Genomic DNA, 17185 nt, shown 5'->3' on the forward strand with positions numbered 1-17185 from the left:
TGAATTTTTGTCCCTATGGTCTTGGTTGAAGCTGCCATTCCCAGCATTCACTCGTCTCCAGCATCAGACTTCTTGTTTTCTCTTCCTTAGAGGTGGAATCTGACAGGTTTGCCATTGAGACGAGGATTTGGCTCACAGAGGCAAAGGAGATCCATCACAAACATTTCTTAGTCCCAGCTAAGGTTCTCGTCTGCAGACACCTGTGCCTGGTTTTCTTAAAAACAAAGAAATTTTCTTTTAGGAAGCTTGAACTGAAAAGACTTTAAAAAGCTGGCTGATGTTGGTTAGTTTCATCAAGTGGCCCTTGATCTGAAGCAATATTTGAGTTAGCTTTTCTACTGTGTGTAGGGTGTAGGAGCTCTTGGGACTTGAGAACAACTAAACAACTTTCTGGTTCCTGCCATGACCTAAAAGCCTCCCTGACCTAAATTAAATCCCCATTTCTTTGTGTCCCTGATTTTGGCCCCACCTTGCATTTGCTGTTACTCAGACAAGCTCTGGATTTGTGGTGCATTTTTGCCAGCAGGATTTTTTGGAGAATCTGAGGAAGATCTCTTCTAAGCACTGATGTTTCAGGCTGTGATGGTGTTACGGTGCCTTTCTCATAGGAAAAACACCTGCACTGTGGGCTGTGTCATCATCTGTCTCTGTACCAGCCTCCTTTTTGTCCAGCATACAGGCTCTATGTATGGGTAGGTGGGCAGCAGGCCACCCTGGTGTGCATTACCTAAGAGCCCTGACGGCTTTTTGGCAGCTTCATGTGGGCTCCCACCCACCAACCCACTGTCCACAGATGCGGGAGCTCTGTGGAGGCCCAGGGCCTGCAGTGCTTGCCTGTCTTCAGCCCATCAGGTTCAGCTGAGGCCCTGATCTACTGGGTGACATCTCTGCTCATGGTAGGGGCGCTGGATCTCAGCTGATCTGTAAGGTCCCTTCCAACCCAAACCGTTCTGTGACACATCTCCTGGACAGACAGGGCTTGTAGTGTTGCTCAGAGACAGTTGTTCTCGTGACTGGATTCTGGAGGCTCCTGTCACTTTGGTAACTCCAGGCATCACGTGCTGTCAGTAAGGAATGTCAGAGACTCGCTTGAAGCTCCCCTATCTAGAGACATGCGGAGGCATGAGGTACGGAGAATGATTTACCAGTGCCCCAAAGGAAGTGGCACATTCCTTGAAAGAGAAAGACACAAAATTAAGATCTCCAGGGACTTTTTCCTCATACATAATAAAAATCGAAGTACATGCAAAGCATTGCAAAGCACCTCAACAGTTTTATCCTGTTGTTATTCTACAGGGTTTCTGCTTCACTCCTGAGTTCCTATAGCTAGAAGATTCTTGTGAAATATGTATGTGTTTGTAGTGTCAGCATGACTGTACTGTCCTGAAATCAATGATGTAAAGCCTATGGAGCAGCAAAAAGCCTAATATACAACAGTATGAAGAGAAGTTTCAATGTGGCAAGGAACAGTTGTGTGTATTCAGGATCTGACTCTTCATCACCTTCACTGTTTAAAATGTACCTGCTAATACTCTCTTAATTTAATTCCAAGTAGGAAACTAGGTGTGGATATCAAGCGTTGTCTTTCTTTCTTTCAGTCTGAGGAAGAGAGTGAGAGAGGTACTGAACAAAATATTGCTATGTAAACAACTGAACCTGTGGTTGCACTTGCTTCATGTAACAAGGTATTACAGCCTCGCGCATCACAGAACAAGTCTGTTTAGTAAATCCTGCATGCTGTTTTCTCATTGTCATTCAGAGCATTCCAGTCTCAGAACATATTTCTTCTGATACATTTCATTTCCAGGTGCCACCATAGAACTCAGAATTTGGTTCTGCCATTTTTCTTCTCATTGTTTAAAGCTATTAGAGAATTCAAAGGCCGTTGCAGAGGCATACGTTCATCGTCTGAGACAGGAGAGTGAAACTTGATTTTTATTTTTAAATTTAAATGCAGTTAGGTTTCCAGGAGAGGTGGTGGGGGTAGAAGTAGTTTGGGGGGAACCCAAAACATTATTCTTTCTAGAACAGGGAAATCCAAGCAATATCTGACATGGGTATTAGTTTTTTTTTTTTTTTTTTTTTTTTTAGAAAAGTTGCTAGGTCCCACTCAAAGTCATACAATGGATTTTTAGGATCACAGTGACACAGGACCAGGCCTACACCCACTTTCTTCAGTGTTTTGTCCTCCACAATGCTTGGCATTAAATGCTTCTGCAGAAGGAGATTGTCCCTTGCTACCCATGTCATTCTCATACTGCTCTCTCATAGTTAGATGTTGGTATTTCTGCATGAACTAGGTGCTCAGACCTTCGGCGTTTGTTCATAGACGTGCTGTTCTTTAGGGCTGCTAAGGAAAAAGTCCCATCCTTTCATTATTTCTTTCTGCTGACCAGTCTACAACTTAAACCACAAACGTTTTACATTTTTCCCCCCTCAGATCATCACTAAGTTCTTCCACAGGCCCCCAATTCACTTACAGATCCTGAAGTGCTGAGCTGCTGACTGTCAATTGAATTGGTTCTCGGTAAACTCTCCAGTGTCTCCTCCTGACTTCTTGTGAGTGTTTGGAAGGGCTTTGAAAAGGTACAAGATGTTTCAGGGTGTGTCAGTGTAATCCCTCTGCTCAGCACTTGCACCAGCAACATACTGAATAGAGCCAAACTTTCCTGAGTTTACTTCATTTTATTCTGTAATTATGCTTGGATCTGTGCAACAGCCAATGTTGTAATGGACCTTACACAAGATGCTGTGTATTCATCATCAGGAACAGGACTGAGGTGACTGCATTTCTTATGTTCCCTAACTAGAAGGAAGCTGTTCTGATAACCATAGATGCTAAACACAGAAGGTCAATTACGCATCACATTGTCAGAAGGAAAAAAAGAAAAAGGATGTTTGAAGGCAGATGTGAGTGTTTCCAGGAAGCCTCTTGGATCTGCATGATGACTTTGTCCTTTAAACTCTGAAATTGTGAGCAAGCAACATGAAAAGGACACTGTTGAGATATTTTTCATCATGTTCAGCAATCATTGTAGTTTATCTCCTCTGTTTGTATTAATATCCGTTTGCAATTTTGACATTGAAATCTGTTTTCTTCCCAAGAGTGTTCCCCTCTGTCACCCATGCACAAGCACCTGGTTAATGGGAGGCTGCTGACAAGGAAATTAGCTTTTTTTTTTTTTTTTTTTTTTTTTTTTTTCTCTTCCTTAGGGACACTTTGAGACACTTTGTCTTGAGGAATTCTCCCAGCCTCTACAATAGCCTCTTTTTTGGGGGCAAGGACACTGAGCACTAGAAAATGAAGTGTCTAAAAGGATGGCTGGTGTTGCATTTCACAGCCTGAGCCTCACACATAAGGAGAGAGAGCATAGACAAGGGAAAAGAAAGAAAGAATGGTGTGGTGTTGGTCTTGTCTGCACAGAGGAGGAAAGGTGAACCTTTTTAGGAATGTTTGTAGGGCTTAATTGTCTTGTGTATGGAAGAGAACGTTCCCTTCCTAACACATCTTTTAGCCCATCTTTGCCTCCATTTGCAGGATCTATCCAGAGATGCACCTGTTTCTGTGGAACTTAAGGTCTAGAAACACATTTTCTGTTCCTTGAAGCAGGTCTAGCTTGGAGCTTCTTAGCCACACAGTTATTGTTTAGGGGTTAGAGAAAAGGAACAATGGCATTTTAGAAATGGGTGAGTGGTCGGTAGGAAAAGAGAGTGGGATTTCAGGGGAACTTAGAAAGGAGCTAATAGGCTTCTGGAAGACTCTGCGAGGCTTCAGGTCTCCTCATTCTGTCCTGGAAAAAGACAAACTGTCCAAAGACACGGTGAGGTTATCCAGAGAGAAAAGTAGACATACCTCTGCACCAGTGTGGCACTTCCTATACCTGCCTATGTGAAGTAGAGGCTTCCTGAAGTAAAAGGTCAGCCAAGGACCCCAGACCCCGACTTGGACCACTTTGGTTTCATCCTGCATAGCATCTCACCATCTGTTTCTTACGAATCAACTGCATTTCCAGCATATTTCCCACCTGGCCCAATATCATAGAGGTAGATTCATAGGCAGGCAGTGTCTGCCTAACATTGTCCCAGTGGCACAAAGCAGGCATAAAGCAGGTCATAAAGCCTGTTAAATTGAGTTTATGGTTGCTTTGTTGTGCTAGATATGTAGCCCACAAGATAGCAAGGAAATCAAACCACTGTCTTCTTCAAATGATATCCCACTGGAGGGTGTACAGCACCACTGCTTATCAGTAATTGTCTTTATTGTTTCTTTGGGTTCCCCCAGTTCCCATCTGCCCATTGTTTCCATTTGTTGCTTCTAGGTTGCTCCTGGAATTGAACATTTTTCATGGAGGGAACCAATTAATCTTTCCCAGTGTTACTACAGTGCTATTTACTATGCTCTGGTGATCCATCAATTGCCCTTCTTTGGCTGCTCCAATGCAAATTGTCATAATTGTTATGGCAGCATGCCTGAAAGAAGGAATTACCATCTCAGGTAAGAAGAGAGATACTGAACTTGGAGTTTGAGTCTGGCAATAGAGTTTTACAGCTGCTTTGTACGCAGGAGTTCGAAACCCAGTCTTTGGTGGAAGATTCTGAGCCATATTTCTCTCATTTTCAGTGGAGCAGTGGGACGCAACATATAACTGCGTGATGTTCCTTCCAGTCCTGTTTCCTGTGGCAAGCGTGATGGCATGTGGCACCTGTATGATTGTCCAGGAGGTTGGTGGATTTGAAAGAGTCTTTTCTTTCTGTACACTTAGTGTTCATCCTTACACCTGGTTTATGCGCTCTTCCCTCTGACACACAACTTTAAGTCGTTCCTGTATGGGAAGTTATTCTGATATTGTAGTACTCGGGAACAACTCTATACAAGGTTTTGTTCTCCAGCACCAGAGTGGTAGTACAGCAACGATCAGCTGATGGCTCATCCACAAAAGAAACAGATTCTAGCACAGAGAGCCAAAATATCCTGACAAGAGTTACAGTGAGGCACATTAGAGAGTCTGGATTTCACATATATTTACAATTCAGGACAGATGTGTACTTGCTATTTCTCTTCCCTACTCACCCTCTTGCCCCCTCAAAGGAGAAAGGCAGATGCTAATGTAAAATCTCACTTCAAGCCTGAAGGAAATTGTGGAACCGTGAATAAAATGTGTTGCAGGTTTTCCAAAAAAGCATTTGTCTTTTGAAAGCACTGATGTGCTGAAGAGGAATGTTACCAGGAATGAATGAATGCTAATAAGATTTGTGAATGAAATCAGTTAAACAGTTAACATTTTCTGTTGATTTCATTACATTACATGAACCTCTAAATGATAAAATATGTTTTTGACAAAGCAATAATATTGATTTCTATATTTTGTTTTGAGAATAATTTCTATATTTTAAACTAATTCCAAATAGCTTTTGGACATTCAAAAAATGTCTTCCAGCATTTTTTTGTGGTGAGATCATTTCAAAAAGCAGTTATTTTTGAACACACAGATAAATGCTCTTCTAAATTTGGAGCCCTTAGACCTTATTTTGCTTCTTGGGCTGAAGTTTTTAAAACAAGCGTAAGACTAAAACACGTACTTTAGATCATCTTCGGTTTATTTTCTGATTAAGCATCTGGTTTCACAATGAGGTTTTGATAATTTCTTTGCCTGATCTGAAGACAAAAGATCAGATTAAGTACAAACCTCGCTTACAACTTGAAAATAAAGACAGCGGAAGTGACTAAGTTCTGTGTTATTTTTGTCCCATCAGAACATGGCATTAGAGGCTGCTTCTCCGCTCTGCTAGTACAGAAAACAAATGGATGGTCAGAAATAACAGTTTCCAGTGCATTAACAGCAAATAGAAAAATACATCAAAATGGGAAGCTCCATGTCAGAAGCATCAATTTCCTTTGCTCCCCATTTGGCTTGGGACAACCTTTGAGGGAAAGCATTGCATGAACATGAATGACAAGCAGGGAATGAAGATGGTGCTTGAAGGTAGCGTGGGAAATGAGTGCAAATGGTGTCAAATCCTTGCCACTAACGGATTCATCTTGCTGTTGGGGTACAATGGAGACGGATAGGAGAAGGCAGGAAGAGGTAATCTACTTTAGGAATTTGTTTAGCAGAAACATAGCTGAAGCAAAGGGATAATACACAGCCTTAATAGTGAAATATAATCAGATTCACATCAGCTCTTGCTGGACAATAACTCTGATCTGTGTCTTGGTATAAGCCTAATACATAGTGCTTCACATTTCATTTCCTCTGCTTTATTTTCGGTATTGAGTTCCGACTCTATAGCAATGCATTTTAGAACAGTGACTGATCAGCTTGGGGACTTAGATGCTGTAGTACTGGCTGAGTTAAGCAATAGACATTGCTTTAGAAATAGTGAGGGAGACTTAATAGTGTGTAAGTTTTATGATTCCTCATTAATTGACACCAGTGCTTTGCGGATTTCAGAGAGGCAACTCGACGGGCTGGATCTAGAGCATGAACGCAGTACCTCCTGCTAGGCAGAAGCTGTTGGTGTTTGGACAGCTTTCCACCCTCTGCCCCCATTCCTAATCTGAAAATCTGACAGAGAAAACAGAGAAGCATTTTCTTATGAGAGTAATTTATATGCACTTAAATACACAGGCAAGGCTGAAGACTGTCTAGTGCCTTTGCAGAGAATTCCTTACATCCCTCTACCAAGCACATTTCCAAAATCTACCCCAAAGAGATTAGAGAAAAAGGAGTCTGTCTGCAAGACACAGAGCTAAGTTTGTTTGCCCAGATATCCATTTGGATTCTGTAGGAGACAAGAATGCAATCCCAGGCTCCAAATCTCAGATGAATACTTCACAAACAAGCACATTTTTCTTCTGTTTTCTGCTTAAAGTTGGCTAAAACTTCATCAACCTGAGTGTGGCTTCAAACTGGTGTAAATCAAGAGCTGTGACCAGCAGGTTAACACTAGAGAAAGGGAGAAATGTAATATATTTTGTCTTATCAAGTTCCTCATGCATCAAAAAGTAAGTAAAGACAAGGACGTTATAAGAGAACGCACTTTCCAGGTGCTTCTCTTTTTCTTAGTGCTGTCATACAGTGACAATACAGGATAAGGTGTTTGATTGTTCTTTCCTCTGCATTTCTGCTAGGCATCTAGCCTGTGTTTGGTTACTGTCATCCTATGCTTTGTGTCTAGAAAATGTTAGACAAGCCCAGCTGTTCTAGCCACCCTTTGTCACCACAGACAGCAGTAGCCTTTACACTCTGATTTTTAATGAGTATCCAACAGGGAACAAACAATCAGGGGAATGCTTCCTAAACAGTGTTGTAATTCACCAAGGGTGATGTGTTTCTTACATGATTAGTGTTGTGTGGTATTTACCCTCTCAACTTCTGATTAGAAAACCCAGTGGTTATCATGTCAAGCCTAGACTTGTTAAGGCCGCATATGCCCATCCAGGTACAGAATATAGAAATCTGTTAGTTCTTCCTGTCTCCAACACATGCAGTAAATCTCAATTTCAAACCTCATGTCCAGGAATAAGTATCTTTGGAATCTAGAAAAAAAGAGTATTTAATTTACACCTGGTTTTGAACAGCATGTGTTCTAGTAATAATAGTACTGTGTGAGAATCATGTCCTTGTAGTCTCCTAGTCAACAGCTGAGCCTAGAGTTCACCTGGTGCTGACTCCAGCTGATTCCTTTACTCAAAAGGAATAATATCCCACAGTTCTGTCAGTGGCATTGGTTTTAGCAGGGTAAGAAGTTAGTTCGTATGCTGAGAGAATCCATCCCTTTGTTTGGGGACACAGTCTGCTTTGTGGTAAAAGATGTCAAATAATCACAGGCTATAGCCTTGATTTGGGTAAATCACTGAGCTGCAGCAAATTTTAATGAGGCTAGGCCTATTTACATCAGAATGTGACCTCCTATTTCTAGTTGGTTTCATACAGTAGTGAAACCGAGAAGGGGAAAATTCTAAGTGTTGAATTTGAGAAAGGGAAATTTTCTCAGCTACTCCAGCAGGCAGTCTTTTTTTTTTTTTTTTTTTTTTTTTTTCCAAACCAGAGAGAATGCTACTAAATCATAAATGTAATATCAAAGCAACTATGTAATTTGGTTGTTTTTTTCTCCACTCACACTACCTTACTCCTTTCCTGTGTTCCCATGTCATAGTCAGCATCTTAACTCTTTTAGCTTAGGAGATTCTTACAATGTGGGAGCGTGATGTTTGCAGCTGACTGTGCTGTCTTCCAAGCTGGACCTTGGCATGCTGGTTTTGAGCTAGCAAAATGCTCTGTGGCATCTCCACATTTCTGGTTTTTACCAGAACTAGTATGGAAGGGCTAGATGTTGTCTTTTTGATAGTGCAATGTTCAAACTTGTGAAGAAAGGCCAACCATCTGTAACATGTCAGTTTCATCTCAGAGTAGCCTAGCATGACACTATCCTAAGATGATTAAATGCAGAATTTTACCTGTTGAATTCTGGCAGAGGGTTCCATGAGCAAGCTCATGAAAGTTCCTCTACACTTGAAGCAGTGCGCTTGCTTTCAAAGTATATTACTAATGGGTACTTGAAAAGTTGCAGTATTTATTTTGCTTATCTTGCTTTCTGTGCATTTCATTTTTCAGATGTGGGTCTTTGTTGCAGATTGTGGCATTGACAAGCTAAACACATGCTTTGAGTCATCCTCAGATGAGTCTGTGTATTCCATTCCCTTATCTTCCAGGTTGTTCTTGATCTATCGGAGTAAGAGTTAAAAATAGTTTCATGTGTGAGTCTTACAGGCTTCCAGTGTAAGAACCCCAAAATAAGAAGGAAAAAAAAAAGAAAAAAAGAAGAAGTGACTCCAAAAACCATTAGAAAAGTTCTGTCTTACTCTAGAAGGGACTGAAGGCTCTGGTTCATTCTTTCAAGATGCAAAACCACAGCTTAAAGGGTAACAAGTCCTCGCTCTTGTCTGGAGAATAAGGTGAATAAAGATTATAGGGTTTGTACTTCTTGTGAGGTGTCTAAGCTTAAGTGAGAATTACGTCCAAAGTTTTGAGGAGTTACATCCTTTCTGTCAGGTTGCATCCTGCTGCAGCAGAAGAGTATGGGCAGGTTTTACCAGGTCAGTTTTACCCCCAGTTTTACCTTTGTGCAGCTGGAGATATCAATATCCTGCTTTTAATCTTTTTTTCTTTTTTCTTTTTTCTTTTTTTTTAAAAAAAAGCTGTGACTCAGTTGGAGTTCAGCCATCTGTTTATGCATGTGAAACACAGAGATATGAGTTGACTTTTCATTGGAGGCTAATAGGAATCTGCCTCATGTGGCAGCTTCGTTTCCCTTTCACCCCTTCTGAAAGACTGTGTCTTTGGGGATGTTTCACACATTCGTACACTTCTAGAATGTGGGCAGAAAGACCTCTGCAGGCCTTTGTACTGTGAGATCGTACGGCATCACCTGCAGAACAAAGAATGATCATGTCAGAGCTATGTCTACAAAAAGCCAAATAGTGAATTTGGTTTGCAAAACTGTAGCAAGGCAGATGAGGAAAATAAACTGATTTGTGTGAGGAAAAGGATTGTGTGGTTTTTGTTGCCATTTTGATTGGCACATAAAGGAGATAGGAGAATCCTTGTTCACAGATGAAGATTTGTGCATTCCCCAGAGCAGCCACATTTATTTTATATTTACCCTACCTTCTTATGTATCTGCTCTGCAGGACTAGGCAGCAGGGAATCACATGCTTCACATTTGAAAGAAAGGGAAAATAATTGCTAGTCTTCCTTATCTGTTCTTGATGATATCATCTTGTAGAAGGCATTAGTAGTACTAGATAAGACTGACAAATATTCTGAGTCTGGAAATGGAAAAAGGCAATCGAGAAAATTACAGCAAGAAATAAACTTTTGCCAGACAAAGTCTTCCTATTCTTGAAGGTCAGTAGATAAGAGACGTTGCAGGTAACGTGAGAAGATCACTTATGCCACAATTCTTAGCTAAGGTAAATAAATTTAGCTCCTGATAACAATTGCTGTGGTTTATTCCAGCTGAACAATTGACTGTTTCCACACTTGTGAGACTGGTGTTTTATGAAGCTTAAAACCATACTAACAGAGGAACACACACACACAGTACGAGGTGCAACTGTTTTATGGCGACATAAATTCAGTGACTTTGTGGGAGAATTGCCAGAGCAAAAATTTGTATAAATCAGCAGAACAATAAGCTCAAGCCTTTTAAAGGAAAATTAGAGAAAACTCTAATTTTTAAAGGAAAATTAGAGAAATCTCTAACTCTGTTATGGCACCAGTGCATTTGAAGATTGCCTCTCCTACATCAGCCCTTAGAACACCCTGTTGTCCTGAATGGGACTGAGAAGCATAAAGCAGTCATCACTTGCAGGATAAACCAGGCTGAGCAGACATAGCACAAGGGTAGAATCCTTCAGTGAAAAGAGCTTTTGGGAGATGACTTAGATCTGTTAAAGTCATGTATGAGCAAAACCCTGTTTGCGTTCAGCATGACTTGAGGAATGAGGCCAAAAAAAATGTAACTGCAACGTTAAAATGAACAAGCTAGTTCATGGACCCCTTCACTGTGAACCTACTCCTCTTCAAGCTAACCTCACTGCTGCTGTTCCTCCACCTTTTTGAAACCGAGTACCTTCCACAACTTGACAGAAAGCCCTTTGTCCTCTGTGAACAGTATTTTCCTTTTAGAAAAACAGTAATGCAGCTAGCTTCAAGCAGAGCCATCACCAGGCAGGCTTTGTGGCCCAGCTCATCTGATACCCATAAATCCAAACCCACATACCCGGGGCTGTCCCTTACCCACACTGGGCACAGTGCTAGCACCATCTCCAGAGTATGGCAGCAGACGGTGTGCTTTAGGGCAACAGAACTGGCAGAATCTGGCAGATTTTGTATCCTGGAGGCGATCACGTTTTACTCTTTCCTTCCCTCGCTCAGCCTAAAAGTGACAAGGTCAGGTTATGACACGTTGCACTTTAGAGCAGCTGCAAATAGAGTACCTAAATGCAATGACTGCATTAAAAGCCCTCTCGGGGCATGCCTCACAGCTTCGTACTGGTTCACGTAAGTGAGGTGGCCAGATTTTCAGAGGTGCCTGGCAGATGCAACAAGGAGTCTTTTTTTTTTTTTTTTTTTTTTTTTTTTTTCCACTGGAAGCTGTTGGGTTCTGAGTATCTGTCTCACTGTGCCAAGATTTCATTACCATTATTTTAATCAGGTGCCTTGGAGGCAAATTACAGGCTGATTAAATTTATGAATAATAATTTTTTCATTAAGGTATACTGTACAATTAAGTACTTATTTTATTGTATACAGACTTTTTAATTACCTTTTGCTTTTTAATCATGTCACTTTGTGTAATATCTACAGAATTACCCACAACATTTTTGTTTAGGAATGATCAGAGGCAAGCTGAGAAATAAAGTTATAGCATACCATAATCCACCTGTTCCTATAATTAAACTTGCTAATTTGCAGTATTAATGACATTTACAGGTGTCACGAAAACCGGGTTACATTGGGTGTGCTGCTTTAAGAACTGAAGCATTACAGGTCTTTCTTGGTTTACATCTTTTTCTTCCGAAGGAAGATGCACATCTTTAAAAGGACATTAAAATGTTGCTCTTTAAAGAAGGGCACATTGTGTGTGGTCTTTCATTTTATGTTCTGTCTCACCTTGCTGTAGATTCTGCCTGCCTGATTTGTCACCAAGAGCTGCTTTTGGATCTGGCCATGGAGCAGATGATTCAGATCAAACACTTCCCAGGTGAGTTAGTCAGTGGCTGTGCTAATGGAAACAGAACACTGGCAAGTTAGTACAGCAATTTGAAGTTTAGAGGCTGTCTTAAAAATAGTTTTAGAGGAGGAAGCAAAACACCACACTTATGGCCATGCAACTGCGTTACTCTATGTGTGTACCTGTAAATATATTGAAGGCTTTTCCCATAAGCCAGGAGGACAGAACAAATTTTGCTACTGCCTGGAAGCTTCCTTTAAATATATTGTCTTTTCATGGGACCTGGATTGTGTTTAGGTGCTGCATTCCTGTGCATCATGTGCATTGCTGGTGACATGCGGATCAACCAGCTGAGGATAGCTCCAGGTTTTGACAGGAAGAGAAGAGCCCTTGGCGCATATTGGGCTGTTCTTGTGGGTGTTTACATGAAGGGATTTAGTTCCTATTTAACAGCTTACAAGCTTGGCAAGTTCTAATTTCTTAGTCTCATATCAACTAATTCTATCTCTGGCAAAATGAATTTTCATCTTCAGACAAATGGGTGTGTGCCTATTTCTTGCTCTTCCTCCTCCAGGAAGCTGGACTGGCTGAGGCTTAAACAGAGTCGTGGGAAGAGATTTGGGCATTCAGATTTCAAAAAACATTGCAAACCTTTCCACTGGGATCTCCACAAGTGGAGGCTAGAAAAAGGCAGCCAACAAAGGTAATGTCTGAAGATACAACCGCCATCTAATGTCTGAGTTTGTGTTAATTCCGATGCTTTACTTTTGATGCCTTGGGAAATCTCCTACAGTTGCACAGTATTTGGAGCTTCTGGCTTGTTGTTTGTCTGTGCAACACTTCATATAAAGGGAACAGGGGATGTTCTACTCAGAGTTGCTGAACAGACCTGGATTCATAAGCTTTGAAAACAATCAAACATTGTATTTTGTCTATCTGCCAGAGGCATGAGGGAAAACAATCCAGTGATGATCTGGAAACCTTTTAGTGTTCTCGTGTCACGTCAGTTTTGGAAGACTTATCATAGAAGTCTTCCTGGTAAAAATCTCCATGTTTTCCTCAACAGTCTCAAACAATTTCTAAAGGATGTCTGAAAAATAATCTTCTAAGTGATATGGCCTTTGCATGAACTAACATTCATCTCCTGTGGTTTCCAAGAGTACAGCATCTAAAGATAGCATCAAATAGGTCACTGTTGGTTAGCTGAGACCTTGAGGACAGTTAAGACATAATAATCTGCTGTGCATTATTTAACTGCTAGAGGAAGTAGGATGCTTTATAGAGAGTGGGATTTTTTTTTTGTTTGTTTGTTTCTTTTCTGTTGATAACAGGCCGGTCCATGACATAGGTGCATCATCAGTATTTCAGTGATGAGCCATGTTCACTATCCACTGGCACGTTTCCACCTCCTTACACATTTCTTCCTTTTGCTGCCAATGGTCTGGGTCAACATCTTGGATTATGGCTAGAAGTAGATTTCATTAACACTCTCAACATCAGCTGGGAATGTAGTTCATGGTGTAAAATTAGACCCTCACTTGTATCTGTTCTTTGCATTCTTAACTCCAAAATAGGGATGTAGTGAGCCACTGCTGTTCTTGGTAGTCTCATATTGTTCCTGATCATGTCCAGCCACAGAGAGATGTTAAGGGAGATATGTGGGAAATGAACAGCGTAATCTAGATTTGTGGGAGCAGTTCTGGAATAAGACAATGTAAGGACAGATATTTTAGAGTTGCACAGTACTTGGTTGGCCGATCAGTTTCCATGTTTCTACTCATACACTTCAGATTGGGCTTACATAAGTGGAGCACCTCTGTGGTAACAGTAATTCAAGGTAACAGCTGATATTTTCACACAGGACTTGACAGGTTTTTTAAGAAGATGTGAAAGAGAACAGAGCTGATGTGTGTCTCAGTGGGCAAGTGCTCTTGGATCATGAGGATGGCTCCACAGCTGCCTTGAGTGATTTACAGGTAGGTAAGCAACAGGGTTATAACCAGCACCAGTTTAGAAATCAGCTGCTGTTTGGCTTTGATTATGCCTCCTCTACAGATGAATTGGTGCCTCATGCTGCAGAACTAGTGCAATAGGCTTGGTCCTCTGAAAGTCACCTCACATTTCTGCTACACTTCACTGGCAAATAAGGAGCCAGGCTATGTGCCTATTTCTTCTGTTTGGTGACATCATCCTGTTGGAGGCAGCCTCACTGAAAGCAGCAGGGCCACTCAAAGTGTTAGTAGTAATACTGACAAGTTTTTTTAAAGCCTGGGTCTGCCACAAAGACAAATCATGAAGCACTTAGAACTAAAACACCGTTTAAAGAATGCAGGTTCTTCTCCCTACTCTCAACCCACCTTGAAGTGAAAAGATCTGCCACAGTCTCCCTAGCTTTGGCACAAGGGAAAGAAGATATTAATGGGTTAGATTTGAGATTCTTGCTTTCCCTGTATAAATCCCTTTATTCTATGTAGTTCCAATAAAATAAGTTAAGGATTTCAGAGAGCTAGCAACTTCTCAGTGAACAGTCACAGCCAGAACTTGTTTTTTGTGTGTTTTTATTTTAGAAGTGAACTTTGAGAAAGAAAAATGGAGTAGACTGAAGTGGAAATAATAGTGGGAGACTTTGGAAGAGGATCTTTCTTGAATTATTTCATTCTCATTTATATAGCATAATATTGCTAATATTAATGAATGACAGTTGTAACTTGGCTGTTCAGTTACGTGACTCAGAGCAGTGTTTTATAAAATACAATCTGAAACATTAATAGCGAAGCATTAGCAAACAGTTTATCCAAGACTAAGGAAAAAAAAAAAAAAAAAAGAAATGAAATCGGAAAATGAAATATGTCTTCTAGTAAGTCCTGAAACATGTCTTGCAGGCCACAGTGTTAATATTTCAAATGTGTAGAGAGTAGGATGACATTTCCTGAAGTCAAAGGAAAAAAGAAATAGCTATCATGGGAATCAAGCTGCAACACTTGCCTCTTCATCACCTTGATTTACAGTAGAAGGCTAAGGCTTATTTACTGGAACTTTGAATTGAAATTTGGAACCTTTATGCACCTTATTGATGCTTTGCCTCTCACACAGAAGTGAGAATGCTGTATTTCTCAACAACGCCCACTGCTCTGTTCATTACTGAATTGATACCTGAACTGAGATTTAAAAGGAGCCTACAACACACCTCCTTCTGTAGCCTGTTATTAAACTGATAAGGATTTTTAATAGCAATCCTTGGGAAAAAAAAAAAAATCATAGATAGTCCTCTGCCTATTTTACCAGACCTAGATTGATACACGGCTCAAAAGATTCATCACCAGTGGTGAACATCATAGCGTATAGTTCCATTGTTGGTATGTTATCAAAGACTTCATCGATGCAGAGAACATATTCATTAATACTGGGATATTAGTATCCAAAATAGTGTACAGACTTGCAGTCAGAGCTGCAGAATAGTATAGAAATAAAATCTAAAATAAAAGTTGGATTTGAAAGGCTTGAAAGGGTTCATGAAACTCAAGGGTAACCTGGGGTATTTTCCCAGGGAGGGCAAAAATTGGGCTGCTAGGACACAGACCTCTGCTGTCAGCTGCCACACCAGCACTGGTGTAGGGCATAACTCCTTGCCACGGGACACTCTCGGAAGTGTAAATGTGGTTCAGAAAGACAGTGGAGGATTTATGCCTGGGTGGCTGTTAAATAGAATGGTGCAGATATAACCAACAGTTCAGGGGGTTCTTAAAATTTTGGCACCTGAGAAAAATGACACAAAGAGAATAATCATTTAAACCTTCCTTTCTTCTGTCTTTTCCCTAACCATGGGCTTGTGCCCCCTGTCAGAAAAGAGATCTTTGGCCTGAAATAGTAATGCCATTCTTATGCCCATAAAGGTTCCTTTTCCTGAGAATTAATTCTGTAACTGGGACAAAAAGCAATTTTGGTGATCCATTTTGTGAAGAGTTTCCTTGATCTCTTCATCTCCTTAAGACACCCACATCTTCTTTTCCACCAGAAGTTACTTTCTCCCTTGAGCAGGGCACAAGACTAAAAAGAACATGATCTTGGCTGAATAAAAGGGATACATTGAAAAGTGATTTTGCTTTTTTTCTTCTTTCCTCCTCTTCCTCTCTCTCTCTTTCTGAGGACTGATGTCACTGATTTTGATGCTGACATTTGGGTCAACTAAAATGATTGGGATCGGACAGCATCCAGACATCCCCGCTGCTGAGCCACAACGGTGCACAGTCACTTGGGTGAAAAGAATGAAGTAGCTTCTACAAACACTGCTGAGCTCCAGGCTGTCAGTAGAAACACATAAATGCCAGATGGAAAAGATTACAGAGCACAGACACTAGCCATGCCTTATTACCTTGCCTAATAAACACCCTTTATTGCCTTTGAACCTCTCAGTACAAAGCTGTCCTTTATGGATCCATGATTTAACCTGGCAGTTCAACCAGAGTGTTAATGAACTTCTTGCAAGGGATGCTATTGCAATACAAGGTATCTGCAATTTGGGTTGTTTTCCTCTTACTCTGTTTTTGCACCTGCCCACATCAAAGTGACCCTGAGAGAAATGTGACTCAGATCCAGGGGAACTGAATTGATGCAAGTTGCCTTGAGAGATGGCTCTCATTGTATTAGTGCTCCTAGAGTCTTCTTTAAAATAGAGGGGAAACAGCTTTCTCATCACCTTCCCTCTAGTTGCAAATAAGAGTGCTAGAGAAGAGCTGATGGGAGTGCGTGTAGATTCCTGAGAGGGATCAGCACCATGTTCTTTGTCCCCCATCCCTGCTACCTTCTCATTCTGATGGATGATCATGATTTCTCTTTGCCTCACCTTGTCACCCACCTCTTTTTCTTGTCCTTTTAGGCTTTGGGCAGACTGTTTCTGCTGCAAGCTGGCAGAGGAGCCCCCAGCGTAGTGCACAACAGTCCTTGTTACAGCCTGCAGCCTTGTGCTCCTGCCCGCGATCTGGAAGTAATTGACTCTAGCAGGTGAGATGCCAACTGTGAAAGACACAGTGCTCACTCTTCCGTCCCCACAGTTTCAGCCTGAACATAACTAGTATCACAGAAGAGGTGTTAGCTGTCAACAGACTTCCTTTTTGAGGTTAGAAAATATTTTAATTCAGCTTTTCTCCCATCTGGAAATACCACTTCATTTGTTATTTTCAGTTTCTCCTGAAATGGTTTAGGCTCCTGTTCTTTGGTAAACGGATCTGTTGAAGATGACTGTGCAGTAACCTCTGGGCTAATGATCCCCGGGGGGACTGTATTGAGGGGATTTCTGTCGCCAGAGCTGGCAGGATTTGTTACCAGTTAGAAGGCAGCAGTGTGCTTACAGGTGGCTACAGATAGTTCAGCCACCAGGAGGAGATAAAGACTCACTGTTTTACAGTGTTCTTTGGGCCACTTTGCTCAGTGCCTGCCAGTTGGA

The 17185-nt window shown here is 41.1% G+C and overlaps 2 long non-coding RNA genes across 9 annotated transcripts in view; both read left to right on the forward strand.

Annotated features, from left to right (window-relative positions):
- Positions 1 to 8684, forward strand: part of LOC118167041 — a 47024-nt gene extending 38340 nt beyond the window's left edge. For 4 of the 6 annotated variants that reach the window (XR_004750894.1, XR_004750893.1, XR_004750897.1 and 1 more), the window contains 3 exons: positions 4320 to 4495; positions 4622 to 4722; positions 8053 to 8063. This is a non-coding gene — a long non-coding RNA (uncharacterized LOC118167041). Of the gene's footprint in view, positions 1 to 4319; positions 4496 to 4621; positions 4723 to 5754; positions 6314 to 8052; positions 8064 to 8618 lie in introns of those variants that run through there. The other 2 variants (XR_004750896.1, XR_004750895.1) reach the window with 2 other exon arrangements.
- A 3005-nt stretch (positions 8685 to 11689) lies between these two features.
- On the forward strand, positions 11690 to 16859 carry LOC118167042. Of its 3 annotated transcripts, XR_004750900.1 has the most exons (5): positions 11690 to 11772; positions 12317 to 12445; positions 13317 to 13456; positions 13604 to 13718; positions 16619 to 16859. It is a non-coding gene; the product is annotated as an uncharacterized LOC118167042 (long non-coding RNA). The 3 variants fall into 3 exon arrangements; XR_004750899.1 differs by having other exon boundaries at positions 12317 to 13456; XR_004750901.1 differs by lacking the exon at positions 13317 to 13456.
- The last annotated feature ends 326 nt before the right edge of the window (positions 16860 to 17185 follow it).

Source organism: Oxyura jamaicensis, chromosome 4, assembly GCF_011077185.1.
Source record: "Oxyura jamaicensis isolate SHBP4307 breed ruddy duck chromosome 4, BPBGC_Ojam_1.0, whole genome shotgun sequence".
NCBI classification, from domain to species: Eukaryota; Metazoa; Chordata; class Aves; order Anseriformes; family Anatidae; genus Oxyura; species Oxyura jamaicensis.